General features: G+C 41.0%; 1 long non-coding RNA gene across 1 annotated transcript; it reads right to left on the bottom strand.

The window, feature by feature from the left end:
- Positions 1-11,073: 11,073 nt before the first annotated feature.
- Positions 11,074-13,265, bottom strand: LOC131910551 (uncharacterized). Its single transcript, XR_009379155.1, has 2 exons — positions 12,582-13,265; positions 11,074-11,469 (listed from the first exon to the last, which is right to left on the bottom strand). It is a non-coding gene; the product is annotated as an uncharacterized LOC131910551 (long non-coding RNA).
- Positions 13,266-13,633: the final 368 nt, after the last annotated feature.

Raw genomic sequence — 13,633 nt, 5'->3', positions numbered from 1 at the left:
GACAAATCTCTCCTACCTGTATCCCACAGCTGCTTGGTCCCAAGTAAGCACACAGAGGCTTATATTACTTACAAAGTGTAAGGCCTGTGGGTCAGGCTTCTTGCTAGCTAGCTCTTATAACTTAACTCAACCCATTTCTATTAGTCTACATGTTGCCACGTGGCCATGATATTACCGGTCTGCTGGCATCTTGTTGCTCCTTGGGCTGTGGGCTGGTGTCTCCTCTCACTCTCCATTCTTCTCCCACCTTCCAGTTCAAATGTCATGCCTAACCTTAGTCTGTTACCATTGGCCAAACAGTTTTATTTATCAACCAATCAGAGCAACACATATTCACAGTGTACAGAAAGACATCCCACAGCACTTCCCCTTTTCTAGCTAACTAAAAAAGATTTTAACTTTAACATAGTAAAATTACATGTAACAAAACAGTTGTCAAGAAAGAATTATAGTTACAATACCTAATCTATTTGTATTTAGCAAAATTAAAGAAAATATTCTATCATCTACCCTATTTTTGTGAGTCTAAAGTTTTATATCTAATTTATCTTTTATCATGACTAAGGAAAATTGTAACTATCTAGTCTTCAACTCCATCAAAGACCCCAGAAGGATATACTATTATCTGAGTAAACAGGAAGTGCATTGCAACCAACTTCCATAATTCTAGAAATGACAAAGACATCTGGCTGCCTGGACAGTCATTCAAAGTTCCTCTGTAATGTTGGGGCATCCATCTTCAGCTTACAGGCCTAGAGTCTCTGGCATAGCTTTTAGTGAAGTAGGAAATTTTAAGGATTGTCTTGCCTATTGGCAAAGTTCATCAGTCACTTCTCCTCCCTGTGTCCTGTAGAATGTCTGGCAGTCTCCTCTGTAAAGCAGGAACCTGAAGGACCATCTCACCTTGTTTAGGCAAAGTTTAGTGGTCACTTTCCCATGGGTCCTGCATGTCCAGTCTATACAACATACTGTCAAGCAGTCCTGGAAAGAGCAGTTTCTTGCCCAAATGGCTATTTTTGCCAAGAAAGAGATAAACTCCATATGGAATGTCTTTGATGCCCATCTTTCTCTTTGAAGTAAATTGGTCTGCCAGGAGCATTTGTGTTTCTTTGCTAAGCTTTTAAAATATTTTAAATGTCATATTCTATAAGTCTTTGAAGTGTTTGAAGGTTACCTACCTAATTAAAATATATCTATGTATACTTAGAAAACTTAACTAACATGACTATAAGTTTGATTATCATAGATGACTAATTGTTAGCCTGTATTTCTTAATTATACATTATAATTTTTAATGAGTTGCATAAACATAATATCTTAAACAAGAGTAGAAATATATACAGTATAACAAAATTAAATTTGTATCAATAAACTAAAATTCATAGCAATGTAAAACATTGTTGCTCTTTAAAAGTAGATTCAAGAATCTACCCTTTCATCCTATCATATCTATAATATCCCCTTTTCTTCTTTAAAAAGAGATTGTATTTATAATCAACCCCCTTTAAATAAAAATAAACATTTATAAACAATATTTTGGGAATTTGGGCATAGCTTCTCATACTATTTCCTGCTAGTTGGGAGACCCTGAGAAAATTAAGAATTATAGCTAAACCTTGGCTGTAGTAGTCTGTGAAGCTGGATTATCTCAGTTGCTTTGAAGCTGTTTTGGATGTTGGATCATCTGGGCCATGGCTGTCATCAGAGACCTGTCAGGGGGTCTTGGTTAATCAAACCATATTAGCCTGGAAACAATCCACAGGTTCTAATCGTCTGTGGAAACAAAAGCAGAACCTCTTTTCCAACAACATATCCTTAAACACAAATTTGAAGTCAAGATATCTTTAAAATATACATATTGGTTTAATTTTGTAGCTTTTACAATCAAACATCTCTCTCCAGTTAAAAATCTCAAAGACAGCACAATCCAGACTCTCTGTGTAATTTCCATCTTTACATGGCTTATTATATTTTTATATATTATTGTATTATTTAAGACTTTATTTTATTTTTGTGACTATCTATACCCTTTCTCTTCTCTCTCTCTCTCAAGCTTATGTACCTTTTTACACACAATGTAAACTGTTTAGAGTTTTATTCCATCTGAATCTGTCTTATTGTGAATCTATAATCCTTCTCTGACCAGGAGAGATTTTAAACTGTTAAGCTGAATGATTACCCTGGCTATTGACTCTGCCCTGCCCCCTCAGCTTCCCAACATGTCAGAGGTATGTTTACTACCAGCTTTGGGATCCATGCTCACCACTGAGTCTGGGAAGCAGTAGGTCTATGCCTCCATCCTGTAGTGTATAGATCAGAAACCTTTTTTTTTTTTTTTTTTTTTGTACTAGCAAAAGCTAAATCCACCATGCAGAGCACTACATGGCTTGAAAACACTTCTGTGTACCGCAACAGGAATCTGCAATGCTGTAGATCAAGCCCACACGGCTCAAACCTGCCATGTTGTAGCACAAGCCTGCATCTCTGTATCATGGCTTGCCTGAGAGACACAATTAGGAAGCTGCTCTTGGCTCCACTTTAGAACCCTTTTTAAAAGCTTTCTCAGGTTTTAGGTGGAAATTCTTGCTACCATGTTGGGTGCCAAAATGTAGCTGGAAGTTTCTTTAGTCCTGCCCAGACCCAAAATCGGAACAAATCTCTCCCACCCATGTCCCACAGCTTCTTGATCCCAAGTAAACACACAGAGGCTTATATTACTTACAAATTATATGGCCTATGGGTCAGGCTTCTTGTTAGCTAGCTCTTATAACTAAACTCAACCCATTTCTATTAATCTATATGTTGCCACATGGCCTTGACATTACCAGTCAGCTGGCATCTTGTTGCTCCTTGGGCAGCAGCTGGCATCTCCTTGGCTCCACCCTTCTTCCTCTTGTCTTCAGTTTGAATGTACCACCTAACCTTATCCTGCCCTGCCATAGGCCAATGCAGCTTTATTTATCAACCAATCAGAGCAATACATATTCACAGTGTACAGAAAGGCATCACACAGCATGTCTGATTCTTATTTTTGTTTTCAAAAGATTTGTTTTTCTGTATGAGAGTCTGCATACATGTCTGTGAACCATGTGTGTGCCTGATAGTCATGGAGGTAAGAAGAGGGCACTAGCTACCCAAGAACTGGAGTTAGGTGTGTTGTAAGCCACCATGTGGGTGCTGGGAACTGACCCAAGTCCCTTGAAAGAGCAGTAAGTACCCTTAGTCATTCCAGCCCCATCTCTCCAGCCCTATACTGTTCTGATTTTTTGAAAAATGCTGAATTTTTATTCACTTATTTTGGGTGTATATATGTGAGTGTGAATGCACACATGCCATGGTGCATACATGTGGAGGTCAGAGCGCAACCTGTGGGAACTGGGTTTTTTTTCCTTCCACCATATGGGTCCCAGGGAATCAAACTCAGATCCTCAAACAAGTACCTTTACCTTATGAGCCATTTCATCAGTTGCCAGCCCAACACTGTCCTCTATCCTGACTATGAAGTTTTTTGGGGAAGAATGGAAGAAAAAGTCCTGTGAGATAACCTCAGGGGAATAAAGAAAAGGAGACAGTATAGGATAGTTTGAAGCTGAAAGGGATGTGTTAATCACAAGTGTGTAGAGCACCCTAGAAAGACCAGAGGCATAAAGGAGGGAGTACGGACCAGTGAAAGATGTAAAAATAAAGGGAGGGAGGGGATGGGGATGATGGTGTGCTGTAAGAACCGTAACTGAGGCAGAGGACATCATAGGAAAAAAGGGAAGCTGTGATTCCTGGTATGGACGGGTTCCTTTTTCTGGGCCGGTTGGTTCTTGCAGCCAAGATCCAGGTCTGGAATCTGGGAAATAGAGTGGGCAAGACCCCTGGGCCCTTTCACTTGCTTTGCCCCACCCCCCACCCACCACCCACCCACCCCCGTCCCTATTTCTTCAGGAACCAATCTTTTTCTGGAGTAACACATTCTTTCCCAATGTATCTATACCAACCAAAATTCAAATAATAAGATCCATCCTTAATAGAGTGTTTCAAGAGGGGTGGTTCCCCTATGGACTGAGGATAAGATGATTCTGTGTGGGGCAACTGTTAGGAGAAAAAAAAGACAACCACATGCCTTGTCCTGAGTGAAATCTAATGCTTCTCAATTTCTGGATAACAGCAAAATTTCTAGGAAACTTAAACAGTGCACAGGTCCTGCCTGAAATCTACTGAGTAAAAGCAAAAAGTACAAGTAAAAAGACGGAACTAGAATTTGAATTTTACAATCATTGGCTTCCCTTTTTGATGTCTGAACAAAGAACAAAGTTGGGGTATAGTTTACAAGACTTTAACAAATCTTGTTTAGGGGCCTTGTTTTGAAAAGTAGGCTAAGACCTCCACATCCCACCACCTGAGTTCAGGCTCACGTGCAGACTCTTTATAGAGACGCCGAGAAGCTGAGGGTGGAGCACCCATGTGACTCTGAAGCACCCGGAGTCTGAGTGGCATCTCAGGTGGTGTTTTCTAAACTCAGAAATTGAAAGAATTCTGGGGCACTCCTTAAACCCTCTTTAAGCCAATCAAAATGCACTCTTTAGGGAGGGGCCTGGGAATCTAAGTTTAACAAGTCCTCCCAGGTGACTTTTATCACTAAGCAAATTAGGAGACGTGGCTTGAAGTCAATAATAGCCCATGTTTATTGAGCAAACACCTGGTCCTGTGTAGTGTTAAAGAACTTTCATGTGGATGTCTTCATTTTCTAACAACCACCCCACCACATCGGCTCCTCTTCAGTTCACAGGGGAACCACCCCTCTTTATCCAATTAAGGATGAATTTTACTATTTGAATCTCAGGGTAATCTCATTTCCATATGCATGGTCCCTTGAATGAGATATTAAGCTCTCTATCACCTTGAGATTAGGCACTGGCTTGCAATTGAATTTTACAAAGAGCACCACAGACTTCAATGCATAAAAGAGACACCCCAAGCCCCGGGTACCTCTAAGGAATCAATGGCTCCTTCTGCTCTTTGTCCAGCACACTTGGCAGTGTAAGAGTCTACCTTGATTTTGGAGATTTGAGACAGAAGTTGGCTGCAGAACCTGCTATTGAGAGCAAAGAGCTTTTGAATTACACTGACAATCCGAGTCCTGCAGAAACTGAACCAGGAAAAGGAAAACAGAAAGATCATCTGTTTGGGCTGGCTCTGCAAGCCCGAGTGCTGGCTAGGCCAGAGGATTTCAGCTGCTAAGAAAAAGGTAATGGATAGTTCCCGTTTCCTGTCACACTCCCCTCCCACATTCTTATCCATGTGCTCATCGGTCTTTGGAGACTCATAGTTTCCAAATGACTAAAAGCCCATGCTCATCTTTCCTTTCTGATCTCTCTCACACTTGCCTGGACTTTGCAGTTTGCACATCTTATACACCTCATATCTGCGATGATTCGGTAATACCAAAGCAAACACTTCCAAACTGCGTTCCATTCATCTCTACCTCAGGGACAATCAGAACAAATGATGTTTGAGTCCTCTATCTTCTCATCAACATAGCCCGACTCCTTCAACATGGAGAAGCTTTGCCTTGCTCTGTAATTCAAAATCCTCCTCTAGAAACTTCCAACACTCATTAAGGACACACTATCGGGTGTTTTCCTACGTAAGTCTAACAAACTCAGGGTACTGAACCTTTGCTTTTTTCCTGGCAGATAAAACTAAAAGAAATTTTTTTTTTTCAAGACAGGGTTTCTCTGTGTAGCCTTGGCTGTCCTGGAACTCAATCTGTAGACTAGGCTGGCCTGGAACTCATAGAGATCCTCCTGTTTTTGCCTCCTGCATGCTGGGATTGTGTGCCACAACCACCTGGCAAGAGAGAGATTTTTAAAGTTAAATTGTTTTTCTAAAGCTTTTGCCTATGAGATGGCTCAGTAGGTAAACATGATGTTATGGAAATGGGGGAGGGGGGTCCATCAGAGTTACCACATGTTATTGGAGGCTTTGGGGTCCCCCTTTGAGGTTTTTAGTCTCATTAATAAGAGAATTTAAGAGTGGACCCAAAGGAAAGCTTGAAGCCATTTTAGTAGAATTGAAAAGAAAAACTCCAGGGTAGCAAGCTGTCATTCTCGGCAGCTCCCTGGAGAAGGAAAATGGATATTAGAGAAGGCCATCCCACTTGAGCTAGACACAGAAGTCAGACATGTGAGCAGCCGCCTGGTAAGGAGGAGAGCTTGAGAAGAAGAGGAAAGCCCAAAGTGTTAGGGAAAGCAAGCTTAGAAGAGAAACAGAAGAAAGGTGGCGATGTTCTGTGTAATTCAGAAAAGTGGGCAGGATCACAAGGCTCCAGGGCTTCGGCTCTGTGAGTGAGTGCCCTTGAGTACAGAACTTCCAGGAGGAAAAGTACATTATCTAGTTAAAGGGGTATTTATTCCTCCTATCTCTTTAGGCCTAAGGTGAACCCTCTTTCCTGAGGAGTGGACTCTTGGCCAGGTGGTTGACTGGTCCATTTGAATGAGCTCTTTTATGTTTTGGGTAGCTATTAGGTCTCCACTGAGGCCAGAGAATGAGCTTTCCCCACTGGGCCTCCATAGGCCCTGCTCAAGGATGCTCTAACTGTGCTTTTTTTCATCTTAACAACCTGAGTTCAATCCCTGGAACTCATATGGTGGTAGGATAGAACCAACTATACACACACACACACACACACACACACACACACACACACACACAATTAATGTTTTAAAAGAAGAAATTTGTAGGTCATTCATTTGGCAGGATTTGTTGGTAGGTATGATGTCAATGTCTACATTCTTCGAACCACATTGCAATACTTAGTGTTCTGTAGTGGTATTTGCTCTGTGCATGATCTTGGGCTATATGGCTTGGGGAGGCGGTTCTTCCTGTTGTTGTATGTGACCTCTTATAAGGAAAGGGAGAAGGGTCACATGCCTCTTCTTCCTGCTCCTGCCTGTAAGGACTATTCACTCCTGGTCAGATCAGAGGATGAATTCTGTGTCTGCTTTGTTCTGTAATCATGAATGTATTTCCTAAATTTATATCTCAATAAATTCTGTTATTCATTTAATAGACTCACATGGATTGTTCGTAATAGAGTTCCCAGCATTTTCTTCCATGATTGACTCATGTATCCGTGTGTGATTTCCACGGGGACACAGAAAACAGAGACATGTGGTGCTTCTTCTTCATGCTGCTGGCACACTGGGTGGAACAGGTGTTGATTTCTCCACCTAGCAGAGCCATCCCCACCAAACCACTCATGAACACAACAAGTAAGAGGTGCATCAACTAAACTGACTTTCCACAGCACTTAGACCAGAAGCACAAACATTCCGATGTTACCGCTTAACTAGAGAACTGCCACCACTTTGGCAGCCACAATCTTGGCTCACAACCTGAGTGACCCCTAGCGTGGTGGATCTCCATTCGGTAGATCATGCATGCCCGCTCAAGGATTCGGGTCTTCTTATCAATGAAGAGCTTTGAGGATTCAATACAAGGGAGATTTTCCCTTTGCTTTCTATTGGAAATTGCTCACTTGGAAGTTTAAGAAATTATGTCAGAACACCATTGCTTAATATTTATTTGTTGGGTCCATATATTCTGTTGTCTGTCTTGTATTACCCAGTAATGCTCTTCCATTGGTTACTTACTGTAGAATAGTGAAGTGGCATTGAGCTGTAGATCTTTTCCAGGATTTTGGATAAAAAAAAAATATACAAAGAGGGTACATGGATATGTGACCTCTAATTTCATAGTTGTTACAGGATTGTCTTTCATATGAGAAAAATGTGTACTTGCTAGATGGAGTCTGAAGGCTCTGCTCAGAACTAGAGGTTCATAAACTTAATCGACCCAATTCTATCCCCTTTGCCCATCGCCTCAGCCTCTCTCCTATTTCATACTCTTTCTCTTAATTCTAGCTTTTTTTGCATCTTCTTCTCTGTACAATGCAGCAATCCTTTCTTTTCTGTTTTTCCCTGTTTCCCATGGACCCCAGGGTACTGAACACACTAGACAAGTACTCCTCTACTGGGTCACATCTCCAGCCTACAGATAATTGTAAACAGTAAATCAAATGCTCTATTTCTTTACTCCCTGGCTTAAAATACTTAAACTGATTTCTAATTTTTCTTATAATGGTTCCAGATGTCATATGAAATCTGATTGGGTCCCTTCCCACATCTCTGACCCCATCTAATTCCTCATTGCATATTTATTTTGAATGAATCAATAACATTTTTCTGGGATTAGAGAGATGTCTCAGTGGTTAAGAGTACAACCTCAGACCCATGTAACTCCAGATCCAGGGGATCCAATGTCCAATGCTCCCTGCTGGCCTCTGTGGGCACTGCATTTACATGTAGAATACCCCCCAACCAACCTCTCCCACATACACATTCAGGCACACGCATATACACATAATTAAAAATAAAATTAAAGCTGAGTGGCACATGCCTTTAATCCCAACACTTGGCAGGCAGATCTCTGAGTTCGAGGCCAGCCTGGTTGGTCTACATAGCAAATCCCAGTACAGGCAGTGCTATACAGAGAGACCCTGTCTCACAAAACAAAATTAATTAATTAAATTAATATTTTCTTAATTTTTTTTAACTTTTGGAAACATCAAAAAACTATTATGCTTAGAACATAACATGAATTCCAGGTAGTCATCTGGATGGCAACTAATTGGTAAATGGTATTGGTAAACACATCCATTATCAGTCATTAGCTCTGCTTTATCAACAATGGAAAGCTAAACCTCATCCCCACTACATCTCAGAGGAAATTTGTGAAAGCCATATTCTTTCATTTTTGGTTGTCTGACAGTTAATAAGGCAAAATTCCAAATAGTATTATACTAAGGATCAGCAGGAGCTCTTCAAGTGATGACAGATTTGACCGTTAGCTGATAGCTGTATCAACCAAAGATTCTTATAGGCTGCAGTCCAACAATGGCTTGTTATGAATGGAAAATCTAAGAATCTAGTAGCTTCTCAGTCCCACAAGGCTGGGTGTTTCAACTGGTCTGCTGAAATCTCGAAGAAGGAATGGATGAGGCGACAAGGCCAGGGCCAGCAGGCAAACAAACCCTTCCTTCTTCCCTTGTCCTTCTATAGGCTTCCAGTAGAAGGTGTGGCCCAGATTAAAGGTATGCCTTCTAGCATTAAGGTCTGGATTAAAGTTGTGTGTCAGCCAGCCTCAAGATCCGGATCAAAGGCATGTTGTCTTCTTGCCTCAAGATTCAGATCACAAGTGTGCCCTCCATTTCTGGATTATAGTTCATTCCAGAGCTGTCAATTTGATAACCAAGAATAGCCATCACAACTATCCCTAGATTTACTAACACCCAACTGACAGCAATGACTCAAAACACCAGGAAGAGAAGTGTGGATGCTGGTGTAATCCATGACGCGTTGACAGACAGAAAGCAGTTAATGGGTCTGGGGTGGATGATGGGCAGCTTTATTAGTATGCTGGCTTCATCCACAGAATCCTCAGGCTATCACACTTGGAGTAATGATCATGAAGCAAAAGTAGACTACAGAGAAAACCCACAATTCTACCTGAGCAAATGCAATGAAAACCAACCCAGATTGTTAGTCAAACTTATATTTAGAGCAGTAAACAAGTCCAGGTAAAAATATGTAATTACTTTGAAAAAGACTGTTTTTCAAGAGTATGATTCACTTAACTACCCCCTTCTTTACCAATATTTATTTATAGCAGCGAGGTCCATGAGTGTTCTTGGGGCAGGGAAATGGGTTTTTCAAGTCAGGCTTCAAGACTTAGACTGTGCTCTAACTGAATCAGGCCACGGGCATGTTTTATGATCCAGTATAAGAGATGTTTCACAATAGCCTTCATTTCCAGTGTGTTTTTCAAACTAATCAATTTATCCTAAAAGTCTATTCTCAATTCACTCTCAAAGGCAAGGGGGAAAAGTCATTTTTCCAGACATTTTTAATTTAGGCTGGAAGAGAACCCAGGGGCTTAAAATGCTTAGATATTTCATGTAATTAGAAAATATCATTTAATTCCTTATCTTCAAAATGCAGTCTCCTGAAATAGACTTGACTGACTCAAGTGTGCAGAATCAGCAAACACACGCAGACCAAGAAACAAATTGACATTAATGGGTTTTGCTATATCAGCTGAGAATCACAAGGGCTTCCCATGCCTTGATCAGCCCAGGAAATACAGAAGAGCCAACAGTGCCCAGAACAAATCAAAAGGGAAATTGAGTTATCAGACTCTGGGTCACTGGTACACTTTGAAATGGCTTATTTTATATTTGAAAATCTTCTGACTTGGGGTCAAGAGAGATGGCTCAAGCTTCTCGATACTGCAGAGGACCCGAGTTCAACTACCAGCACCCAAGTCAGGCAGCTCCTAACCATCTGCTACTCTAGCTCCAGATAGCCCAACACTCTCTTCTGGCCTGAAAAGCACCTGACATGATCTCACACACACTCTTGTGTGCACGCACACACACACACACACACATAGGCACACATGCACACACTCACACATAAAAATAACTCCTTTTCAAAAATCCCCGAACTTAAAAAAAAAAGAGTCTTACAATTATTTAAAGAGAATTTTTAAAACATTACTAATTTAAGGAAAGGACTTGATTTAAAAAAAAAATTACACAATGGAATGCTAACTTCTTTTTAAAGGGAGAGAAAGGATTTGCAAAGAGGGAATAATCCACGGTCCACAGAAAATTTGAGTACAAATCAGCAGCTTTGTTTGCTAGCTTTGTGCTGTTGTAGGTGGATCCAGGCCTCACATGCCAGCAAGCACCCCTTCACTGCCTGAGCTGCACACCACCCAGGAAAGTTCCTTAAAAGGGAGGAGACTGTTCAAGTATCCATACTTTCTCACAGAAGGGCAAAATACTCTAACATTTTTATTTTTAGTTCAAAGGATACCACATAGTTTGGATAGACGAAAGAAGATGGTAAGTGAATGTTTATGCTGCAACTACTTTTCAAACATCTACTCTGTGTGATATCTAATGTTATGCAAATGTTAATATGGTAAGATGCACAGAATATTGGATTAGGTACACAAAGATTAACATTTTCTTTCTTCTCTCAATTTAATGAAGTAAAGGAACCAGGAATAAACAATGTGTACCCAATTATGTTCTGCTTTCAACTGTTTTACCCAATCACTTTTTTATTCTTCACTCTTAATTAGCATCAATTCATTTTTTAAACAAAGCTTACACTTTAAAGTGTCTTTAGCACCAATTGCTGTAAAGAATTAAAGGCTGTAGTAGAGGTACAACAGTCCCTTAGTTTCCAATGGGAGACTGGTTTCAGGACTCCAGGGATTAACAAAACTTACAAATGGGGCTGGGGAGGTGACTTAGTGGGCAAAGAGCTTGCTGCTCCAGCACGAGGAACTGAGTTCAAATTCCAGCACATTGACCTCCACACATACGGTGAAGTTCACCCCCACATGAACCTGTACAAACAAAAATAAATAAAAATTTAAAGTCCACAGATGCTCAGATCCTTGTGTAAATATATATGGTAAATAGTACCATATATACATATATATATGTGTGTGTGTATGCATGTATGTATGTATGTATATATTCTTATCCTTTCATATATTTAAAAACATTTCTAGATTACTTACAACACCTTACATAATATAAATTCTATGTAACTAGTTGCTAGCCTGCCTCATTTAGAGAATTATGACAAGAAAATGGATCTTCATATGTCTGATACACAAGTTTATTTTTTAGATTTATTTTATGTGTATGAATACTTTGCATGTATGTATTTATGTATACCAAGTGTGTGCTTGGTGCCTACAGCATTGAGGAGAGGGAGTCAGGTCCCCTAGAATTTGAGTTAGGGATGGTTGTGAGCCACTATGTGGGTATTCAGAATCATATCTGAGTCCTCTAAGAGAACAATGAGTGCTCTTAACCACTGAGCTCTCTCTCCAGGCCTCACTTTTTTATTTATCATTTATTTATTTTTAAGCATTCTTGATTTGCAGTTGGTTGGATACATAGATATGAAACCTGCCAACATGGAGAGCTAACTGTATTTCAAATCAGAAAATAACCCCAATCCGAAAGGGGAAAGTATGCACTTTTCCAAGTTGTTGAATTTTTAATCAGAAAAATTAAGTGTATTTCACTTGACAAAAACCCATTTTCATGCAACAAGACATTTTCACTTGCTTCTAGATTCTGAGTAGATGCATCCAGAGAGCTGGGCAAATCCCCTATTCAGAATTTACTACTTAGGAATCCAGTGTGATGTCTGGATGCAGGCCACTCTTGAACATTGGGTAAACTGGAGCACAAATGTGGGCAAAGGACCCACCCAGTCCACTCACAGGGCTGCATAGCTCCCACCCCAGGGATTGAAGGGTGTCATGCTGCAGCCTCACCATGGAGGAAACCACATCTTTAGCTTCCACATGAGATGAGGCTATGGCCAAAGATCACCACCAAGCAAGGACTAAAGACCAAGTCTGGGCCAGGAACAACCAATGCAAGTAAGTGTGTAAACTGCAAATAACTGTTCCTATCTGGTCTGAATTTAGACTGTTACCTTGTAAATAATAGAAACCAAGGCAGGAAGGCAGCTGGGTCCTAGAAAGGGCCACTGCCAAGAAATGAAACTCTCAGGATTTTCTCTCACTCCATCATCTCCATCTCTTAGCACATTTACTTCATCATTCTGGGAAGCAGCTACATCGTCTGCCCCTCTGGGACTTGGTGGAATAAATTACACATATAATCTTTTAAATTTAGATGTTAGTACCCCTGGCCCCCAAAGTGCCGTTATTCCAAAAGAAACACACTGATCCTGCATGGGCTGAATGTGTACCCAGGTGCATGGATCCAACTGCATCAGGTTTATGACTTTTCCTTGACAGGTCCCCATGAGTAAAAGCAGTGAGAAATTTCCACAGAAAGAGAGTGACTGAATCGAGAAACGCTTTAGACCAGTTTAAATGACAAAGAAACCAGACTTCAGGAGATCCTGGTTGGTGCCAGGCAGCAGGATGATGGCTGCCCAGTGCTGACTGAGTCCCACGCTCTTCAGCTCTCAGCAGAACTGTCACATCCAACCTTACTGTTACAGCGTGGGTGTGCGATGTCCCCCACAGGTCCCTGGGTATGGTTCCCAGCTGGAGGCACTGTTTTGGAAGGGCCTACACCAAGGCAGCGGGTAGCTGACTGGTTGGCTGAATGGGTTACAGCCTGGCCCTGGTTCCCACCCCAGCTGTTTCCTGACTTCTCATTTGTGATGTAACCAACTGCCTCACAATGCCAGCCCCACCTGATGCAAGCCTTCCCACCATCGTGTCTTCCCCACTTCAATGGATCTACTCTTTTAAGCCACCAGCCAGAGTAAATCCTTCCTTCTTTAAGTTGCTTCTTCCAAGAACTCTGTCAGAGCTATGAGAAGAGTAACACACTTAAACAACAAAAGGAGATACCTGTGTTTGTTGGTGTTTTGTTTTGTTTTGTTTTGTTTTTTGAGGCAGAGTTTCTCTGTGTACCCCTAGCTGTCCTGGAAATCACTTTGTATATCAGGCTGGCCTCGAACTCACAAAGATCTATCTGCCTCTGCCTCTCTGAGTGCTGGGATTAAAG

The sequence above is a fragment of the Peromyscus eremicus genome, chromosome 5 (genome assembly GCF_949786415.1).
Source record: "Peromyscus eremicus chromosome 5, PerEre_H2_v1, whole genome shotgun sequence".
In the NCBI taxonomy this organism is placed as follows: domain Eukaryota; kingdom Metazoa; phylum Chordata; class Mammalia; order Rodentia; family Cricetidae; genus Peromyscus; species Peromyscus eremicus.
The sequence above is the reverse complement of the archived record's forward strand: the minus strand, read 5'-3'. Positions and strand labels throughout refer to the sequence as shown.